The 7,994-nt window shown below is 34.0% G+C and overlaps 1 pseudogene; it reads right to left on the bottom strand.

Annotated features, from left to right (window-relative positions):
- Nucleotides 1–371: 371 nt before the first annotated feature.
- LOC143389024 (trimethylguanosine synthase pseudogene) lies at nucleotides 372–2,864 on the bottom strand (annotated as a pseudogene).
- Nucleotides 2,865–7,994: the final 5,130 nt, after the last annotated feature.

Raw genomic sequence — 7,994 nt, 5'->3', positions numbered from 1 at the left:
TTTCTGTTAAAAAATACAGCAATTCTTTTTTATACACATGTATATACATACATACACACAAAGATGTTAAACATATATAAAAAACCCATATTTACACAGACAAAACAATGAAATTCAACACAGGGGCAAGCCTATACTCTTTCCATATCAGATGGTTACTAATTTACTTTACAATAAATAGTACATAGTTACTATCATCCAAATGTCTCGAAACACTTCATTAATATTTGTTAAACTCAGAAAGTTTCCATATCACATGATTTAAGACTGTTGGTATAAAATATCAGCGAATACAGGAAGACATTTTGTGTGTTTCGTATGAAAAATGTTTTTATTATTACATGATCTTTGTCCTTGTCCTGCTTCACAGTTTAGGTTTTAGACTCTGGTCTTTGGATTAAGATGCCAAAATAAGCAGTGATTGTCTTTAGTTTATTCTTAAGAAAGTTCTATTCTATTTCCACTTGTCCTCCAGGCCCAGCTAAGGATGCCACCTGGTCAATGTCAGCATTTCTTGGAAGAAAATAAAAGAAATATTATTAGTGATCTTCTGGTAAAGTCTGAAAATTTCAAAGCCATCGGGAGACATCATTGTCCTAATGTCAAAGGTCTCTGCAGTGGCATAGTCTGGGCCTCCCCGAGGTGGGCTAAGGAACACAACATCTGCCTTTAAACAAAGAGCCAGTAGCATAAAATCTCCACAGATGCACTATATCTTATCTGCTAGTCCATATACTTCTGCATTATTATGAGCAAGATCAATCTTAACTGGGTCAATATCAATGGCAATCACTATTTTTTCCTGTTAAGGCAAACTGAATGGTATTTCCTCCAACTCCACAGAATGCATTACTATTATGTCACTTGTGAAGGATTGACTGACACAGCCAGCAATATGTTCAGCAATCTTCTCAGGTGTAACTTAAAACCAGCCCTCTCTGTCCAACTTAATCCCATCATCAAAATTGGACAATAGCTGTATCTCTGGGCCCAATATTTTGCCAGCTCAGGAACAGCAGCTATCTCAGGAGGTAGACCATTTACCTTTCTATTCTTTTTTTACTCTTCTTCTTCTTCTTTGTAATTTCAGCTTCAGTTTCTACCTTAGGAGAGTCTGATATTTTTGAGTAATGTAATCCTGCTTTTCTGGCATAGATGCTACTGAACTGTCTCCCTCATTCTTTTCTTTTTCAAGTTCACTGGCTAAAGACACAGTCTGACACTTTTCAAGTTCTAGATTCTCTAGATCATCAGCTTTACTAACAGACATGTCTTGATCCTCTGAATCCGTACTGGTACAAGTATCTTGCACCTTATCATGTGAAGAATGCTCCTGTAATGCTTCCACATCCACTGGTTCGTTAACCCATTTTATAAATTTTTCTACCTTATTCAGAGCTTTGCTTTTCTTGCAAAATGTTTTTTCTTATTCTTCAGTAAAGAAGATGTGCTTGTTTTTCATTTTTGTCTGTGCATGTCTCGGTACTTTGACTTATGTTTAACATTCTTATCTAAATACCTGACCTGTTGATGACTAAAATTTGGAATTTTGTCAATTGCCATGCTTGAATCCCAGAAAGGAATCATTGTCATTAAGGTCTGTATCTGGGTTTTCATCAATGTCCAGTTCGTGGTTCCTCTTGAGTTTGCTGGACTTATGCTCAGGTGGATCTTCTTCACTCTCATCTCCATCAGTCCCACTGGCGTGCAGCATGTCATTGCTTGTGTTTGCTCCAGAATATTCCTGTGGTTCCTGGGCTGGTTGATTTGCACTTCTATTCCCAGATAAGTTGCTTTTCTTGGTTCCTCCATCACATGGCTCACTTTGACCCGAAGCAGGACACTCTCCCCCACTAACTTTCCTTAGCTGTCCATCACAACATATAGAGGAATGTAACTGCCTGTGTTCTACTTCCTCTTAACTCAGAGTTATATTACTAATTCTATCAAGTATTTTATTATCATCCTTATCACTTGAATCAGAGCTATTTTATCAATTCTGATAGGTGAAGATGGAAAAGATATTAAGTCCACTTTTAAAGTATTTTCATCTTTCTTGTCAATTTCTGTTTTAGATGCAATGGTATTTGTATCACAACTTTGTGAAGCATCAAAAGTCCAACCTTGAGCTTCCCAATACTGAAATTGCTCCAAATAATACCAATAAAGTTCACTGTAATTTTGTGCCCATTTTTCCTTTGTATCAGGAAAGTTTCAAGGTTCAGAAGATAGTATTTGATATGGATGTTTTTCTTGCCAGCTTTGCCATAACAGTTCTCCTCCATATTTATTCCAATACCTTTCCCAATTCTCTGTAATTTCAAATTTTGGAGGTAATGTATTTCAACAGAACATTTTTCTGATTCAATGTTCCTTTTATTTTGAAGTTCACATGTTCTACTTTTCAACTGAAGATGGGTCATCTGAAACCAAATGGTCATCTTCTTCATATTCTTTTCTCCAAGACTCTTGCATAATAATTTCATCCAAGTACTTCCTTTGATGTTTCCTCTTCTTTTTACTCTAACTTTATTTTTTGTATTCATAGATATATCAAAACTCTTATGTGTAGACACTCCACCAAACTGAAGTGGCAATCCCATACTTCTCATGAGTTGGGCCTCAGAATCAAGTTCACTTTCATCTAGGCCTATGTCTTTGCTGTCATGAAATTCTGTAGTGCCATGGGAATTACCATCTTCCTCCTCTTCTGTAGCTTGTTCTCCTGCATTGTTGCCACTGCCTCTGACATAGTAGCCTTTTAATTCCAAATTGCATAATTTTTGATCCTCCACAAAAGCCCTGGAGCAGAGGCAATGGATCCTACAGTCCTCTTCCCGCTTATCAAGGAAGAGAAACATTTCGGCCACGTGCTTCACTTCTCGCAGCACATTTTGCCCCTTCAAGGGTCTTCCTGACACACAACACTCAGACTACGCTTCTGGTTCATTACTGGAGACCAAAAGGAGGCCTCCAGTGTCTGCTCGGGGGTTGAGAAGCTAGGAACCCACCCGGCATGGTGCAGCCCAGAGGTTGCGGAGGAGCTTCCACAGGAAGTTCGTCAAAAGCTTTTTCTACATATATTGAGATGACCATATAGTTTTTCCTCCTGAATTCTACTCAGGTGATGAATTACATTTATTGACTTGTAGATGTTAAACCATCCTTGAATCACTGGAGTGAAACCGAATTAGTTTTCTTAATGTGTTTTTGAATATGATATGCTAATATTTTACTAAGGTTATTTGCATTTAAGTTTATCAGAGATATTGGTCTACAGTTTTCTTTCTTTGATGTGTCCTAATCTGGTTTTGGTATTATGATGGTCTCTGGCTTCATAGAATGGATTTGAAAAAGTTCTCCTGTTTTCTACTTAATTAATTCCTGCTGTTAGAATTTCACTGAAAATCTGTTTGACTCTGGACTATTTTTTTTTTTTGGAAGGCAGTTTAAATGCTGCTTCTATCTCATTGCTTTTCTTTGGTATCTTTAGGTTTTTTATATAGACTTCAATAGGAATATATAATATTGTATATTATATATTCATATAAAAATGTGTCCATTTCTTTTAGGTTTTCCAATTTACATTTCAAAACAGTTCTTAATTATCCTTTGGATATGGTGAAATCCGTGGTAGTTTCTCCTTTTCAATCCCTGATTATGTTTTCTCTAAATTTTACAAAGGGTTTTACTATTCAGAAAACCAACCCTCCATTTCATTCATCCTTTATGTTGAATTTTGTCATTTATTACGTTGATTTCAGCTTGGATGTTTATTATTTTCCTTCTTCTTCTGTTTTTGGAATTGATTCTTTGTAGTTTTTCTAAGACCTTGAGATATACCATTAAATTTTTTGGGATCTTTCACATATTCCTACATAGGCATTCAAGGCTATGAATTTTCCTCTTAGAACAGCTTTTACAATGTCTCAGAGGTTCTGGGTATGTTGCACCACTATTCTTTTTTGATTCTGTAATTTTATATTTACCTGAATTCTTCTGTCTTCCATTCATGTATTGTTCAGTTTTCATGTGTTTATGTTTTTAATCTTGTTTACTTGTACATAATGGTGGGAATTGTTCTTACATATTCATATATGCACAAGATATAAGATACAATTTAAACTATCATTCCTTTCTTTTCCCTTTTCTGCTTCCACCCTGTAGTCCCTTTTATCAAGTCTACTTATGTCCCTTCAAGATTCATGAGCCACCACCTCTCTATTATTTTTTCTGTAATTTGTACATATGAGAGAAATTATCCAACAATTGTGTGTCTGATTTTCAAATATATTGCTTAACTTAATGGTCTCCAGTTCCATCCATTTTCTAACAAATGACATAATATCATTTTACTTTACAGTGAAAAAAATTTTATATATATATATATATATATATATATATATATATATATATATATATATATATATAAAATCCGATTTTCTTTATCAATTTCTTTTCTAGAGACACCACTGAGGCTGGTTTCATATTTGGCTATAGTGAATCATGCTGCTATAAATGTGGGTGTGCATAAAGATGGGTGTGCATGTATCTTTATAATATGATGACTTTAAATCTTCAGAATAAACACTGAGGAGTGGTATTCCTGGGTTGTATGGAGGTTTAATTTTTATCCTTTTGAGGAGCATTCATGCTAATTTCCATAGGTTTATCCTAATTTCCAGTCCCATCAGTAGTGTATAAGTGTCGCTGTTTTTCACATTGTCTCCAGCATTTGCTATTGTTTTTTTGAAGACTGCTATTTTGAATGGAGTGAGATGAAATCTCAGGTTAATTCTGATTTGCATTTTTCTAATTGATGATAAATATTAGCAATTATTCATGTATTTCTTGGTCATTTTATTTATTCTTTTGTGAGGTGTCAATTTTTTACACACTTATTATTGTGTTTTTTTCTTTTTAATGTTAAAAGAGTTTTGAGTTCTTTATGTATTCTCGGTGTTAATACTCTGTCAGAATAGTAGCTAGCAAAGGTTTTTTCCACCATTCTGTAGGTTCTCCACACTTTTGTTTTCTATCCTGTGAAGAAGTTTTTAAATTCAATGCTTCCCTGTTTATTAACTCTTGGCATTATTTCCTGAACTTTATGAGTTCTATTGAGAAAAGTCCTTGTTGGAGTGCTGACCCTCCACTTTCTTCTACATGGTGCATAGTTTCTGGTCTGAATCCTAAATCATTGATCCATTTTAAGTTGATATTTTTTGCAGAGTGAGAAATAAGGGTCTAGATTCATTCTTGTACATATGGATAATGAGTTTTTCCAGCACCATTTTTTGAAAGACTTTCTCTTCTCCAAGGTATGTTTTTGGTACTTTTGTCAATTATCAGATGATGGTACCTGAGTGGATTTGTGTTTTTGGCTTAGAATTGTTTTCACTTTCTTTTATTTTCTGAGTATTTTATGTTCTTCCTAATCAATTTTAGGAGTGTTTTTTTTCCCTTTTCTACTTCTGTAAAACTGTCATTGGTAATTGGATTGACATTGCATTAAATCTGTATATTGCTTTTGGTAATACAGAAAATTTAACAATATTAATTCCTGTTCTCCTTGAATGTGGCATTCTTTACATCTTCTTGTGTTTTCATCAATTTATTTCTTCAGTGTTCTGGTGTTTACATTGTAAACATCTTTCACCTTTTGGTTAGATTTATTCCTAGGTATCTTTTAAGGTATTGTGAATGGTGTAGTTTTCAAGTTTATTTCTCAGTAGATAAGTTATTCATACCTTGAAAAGCAATTGACTTCTGTATATTGATTTTGTAACCTGCTACTTTACCAAATTCATTTACTTGTTCTAGCAATCTTATGGGGTATCTTTTTGGATCTTTCAGTATGGTCTGCTATCATCTGTAAACAGTGATAATTTGACTTCATGCTCTCATGTTTTTATTTCCTTTACTTGTTTCTCTTGCCTAATTACTCTGACTAGAATTTCTAGTAGTATAATTAAATATGAGTGGTGACGGTGAACATCCTTGCCATGTTCTAAGTTTTAAGAGAAATACACTCCATTTTTTAATTCAGTATAATTACTCTGACTAGAATTTCTAGTAGTATAATTAAATATGAGTGGGGAGGGTGAACATCCCTGTCATATTCTAGGTTTTAAAAATGGTTGTTATAATGTTGAGTTACTTACCTTCTGTCCCTAGTTTCTTCATTGTTTGATCATGAATGGATGCTTCATTTTTTGAAGGCTTTCTCTGAAACTATTGCAATGTGTAAGTGATTTTTTACCTTAATTCTATTTATATTATGGATTGTACTCACTGATTTCCATGCATTAAACCATCATATCATCTCTGGAATAAAATAAACTTGGTCATGTTGTATACCTTTAATATATGGTTGAATATAATTTGCTTATATTTTATTAAGAATTTTTGCATTTAAGTTCATCTGGTATATTGGTCTGCAGTTTTCTTTTATTGATGTTTTCCTATCTGGTTTTGGTCTGAGAGATATACTGATTTCACAGTGTGAATTTGGACATGTTCCATTATTTTCTATTTTATGGAATTATGTGAGGATTACTGGTATAAGTTCTTTAAGTCTCTTTGTATTTAGCTGTGAAACCATCTGTACTTGCGCTTCTCTTTTTTTGGGAAGTTTTTTATTACTGCTTCTATCACATTGCTAGCTTTTGATTTTGTTGGGTATTCTGTTCCTCTTTTTTTTAAAAAAAATAGGAGGTATCATGTTACCTTGATTTATCATTTTTTGTGATTTTTTTCTTTTGTGTTTTGTGCATTTTTTGGGACAGATTTATCTGCATTAGTATGTGTTAGGCTTCTTAGTTAATAGACGCCTCTTGGATATCAGGTTGTTTTGAAATTTTTAATAATTCCAACTGGGTTTTGTAGTATAGTTTCCAATCTAGTCCCTTGGTGATGAATAATGTATGTTGACAGAACAAACGTGCATTGTGTCAGAGCTTGTGAATTACACTTTTCCTATAGGTCTCAGAAGAGTGGGGTCCTTGTAGATCTCACAATTGTGTTGGGTATGTGGTGTATACTCACAGTGATTGTTCATTTTACTTAATGAGACTATATATTAAAGTGGCATAGGAGCTGTCTAAATTCAGATTCTTTGTAGATAGGGTATTCACATTAAAACACAAGTTAATTACCTGATTTGTTGTAGGAGTGGATATGCCTGGGTGGGATGTAAGGTTACCACCCATCTGTCTCTACTTGGGGCCTGGTCACTGATTTGGGAGTTTTTTCTCCATTAGTCTATTTTTGTAAATGTCATTGGTGTCCAGTGTGGTTTGGGTGTGGTGCAAGTTGCACTGTTTCTAGTTTGTGTTTTGGAAGTAGCTCAGAAATATCAGAATTAGTATCCATGTAGTTGCCTAGCACCCCACAAAAAATGGGATAATCAAGCAATAGCAACAGCTAACAATATACAGCATTAAATAAATGCCCAGTTCCTACTATGACATCAGCAGCACTAATTGCCACAGGAACAGAAATGGCAGGGTCAGCAGTGGCCAAAAGCAAGAACAATAAATTATTTTGCACAAGATCCACCTTTAAAAAGAAACCCAGCATGAGAAAACTATTTCACCCACAGTACTTAATAACTGAAACACCAATAATGGTGGAGAGTTAGGAATTGTATGAAGTCAATAGTTCCAAGAGATGAGACTATTAAATAGAGTTCATTGAGAGAAAAGGAGAGGTGATAGAAATCTAAAAGAAAGTTTATAATATTCAAAATATGACCATAGAGAAGAAGAGATTTAGCAAAATATAACAGAAAAATACAAAAAAAGAAAAGAAAAAATAAAAGTAAAGAGACCATTGGAAACTGCTATTAGAAGCAGAAGAAAAGAGAGAAACAAGATAAATAAACCAAAAATAAATAAATAAATAAATAAATAAATAAATAAGGAAGTTGGCGACTAATCTCATGTGATGAAGATTAGGGCCTACTTTTTTATTCTGTTAGACGCAGAGTCTCTGGT

This window comes from Callospermophilus lateralis, unplaced genomic scaffold, assembly GCF_048772815.1.
Source record: "Callospermophilus lateralis isolate mCalLat2 unplaced genomic scaffold, mCalLat2.hap1 Scaffold_43, whole genome shotgun sequence".
NCBI lineage: Eukaryota > Metazoa > Chordata > Mammalia > Rodentia > Sciuridae > Callospermophilus > Callospermophilus lateralis.
The sequence above is the reverse complement of the archived record's forward strand: the minus strand, read 5'-3'. Positions and strand labels throughout refer to the sequence as shown.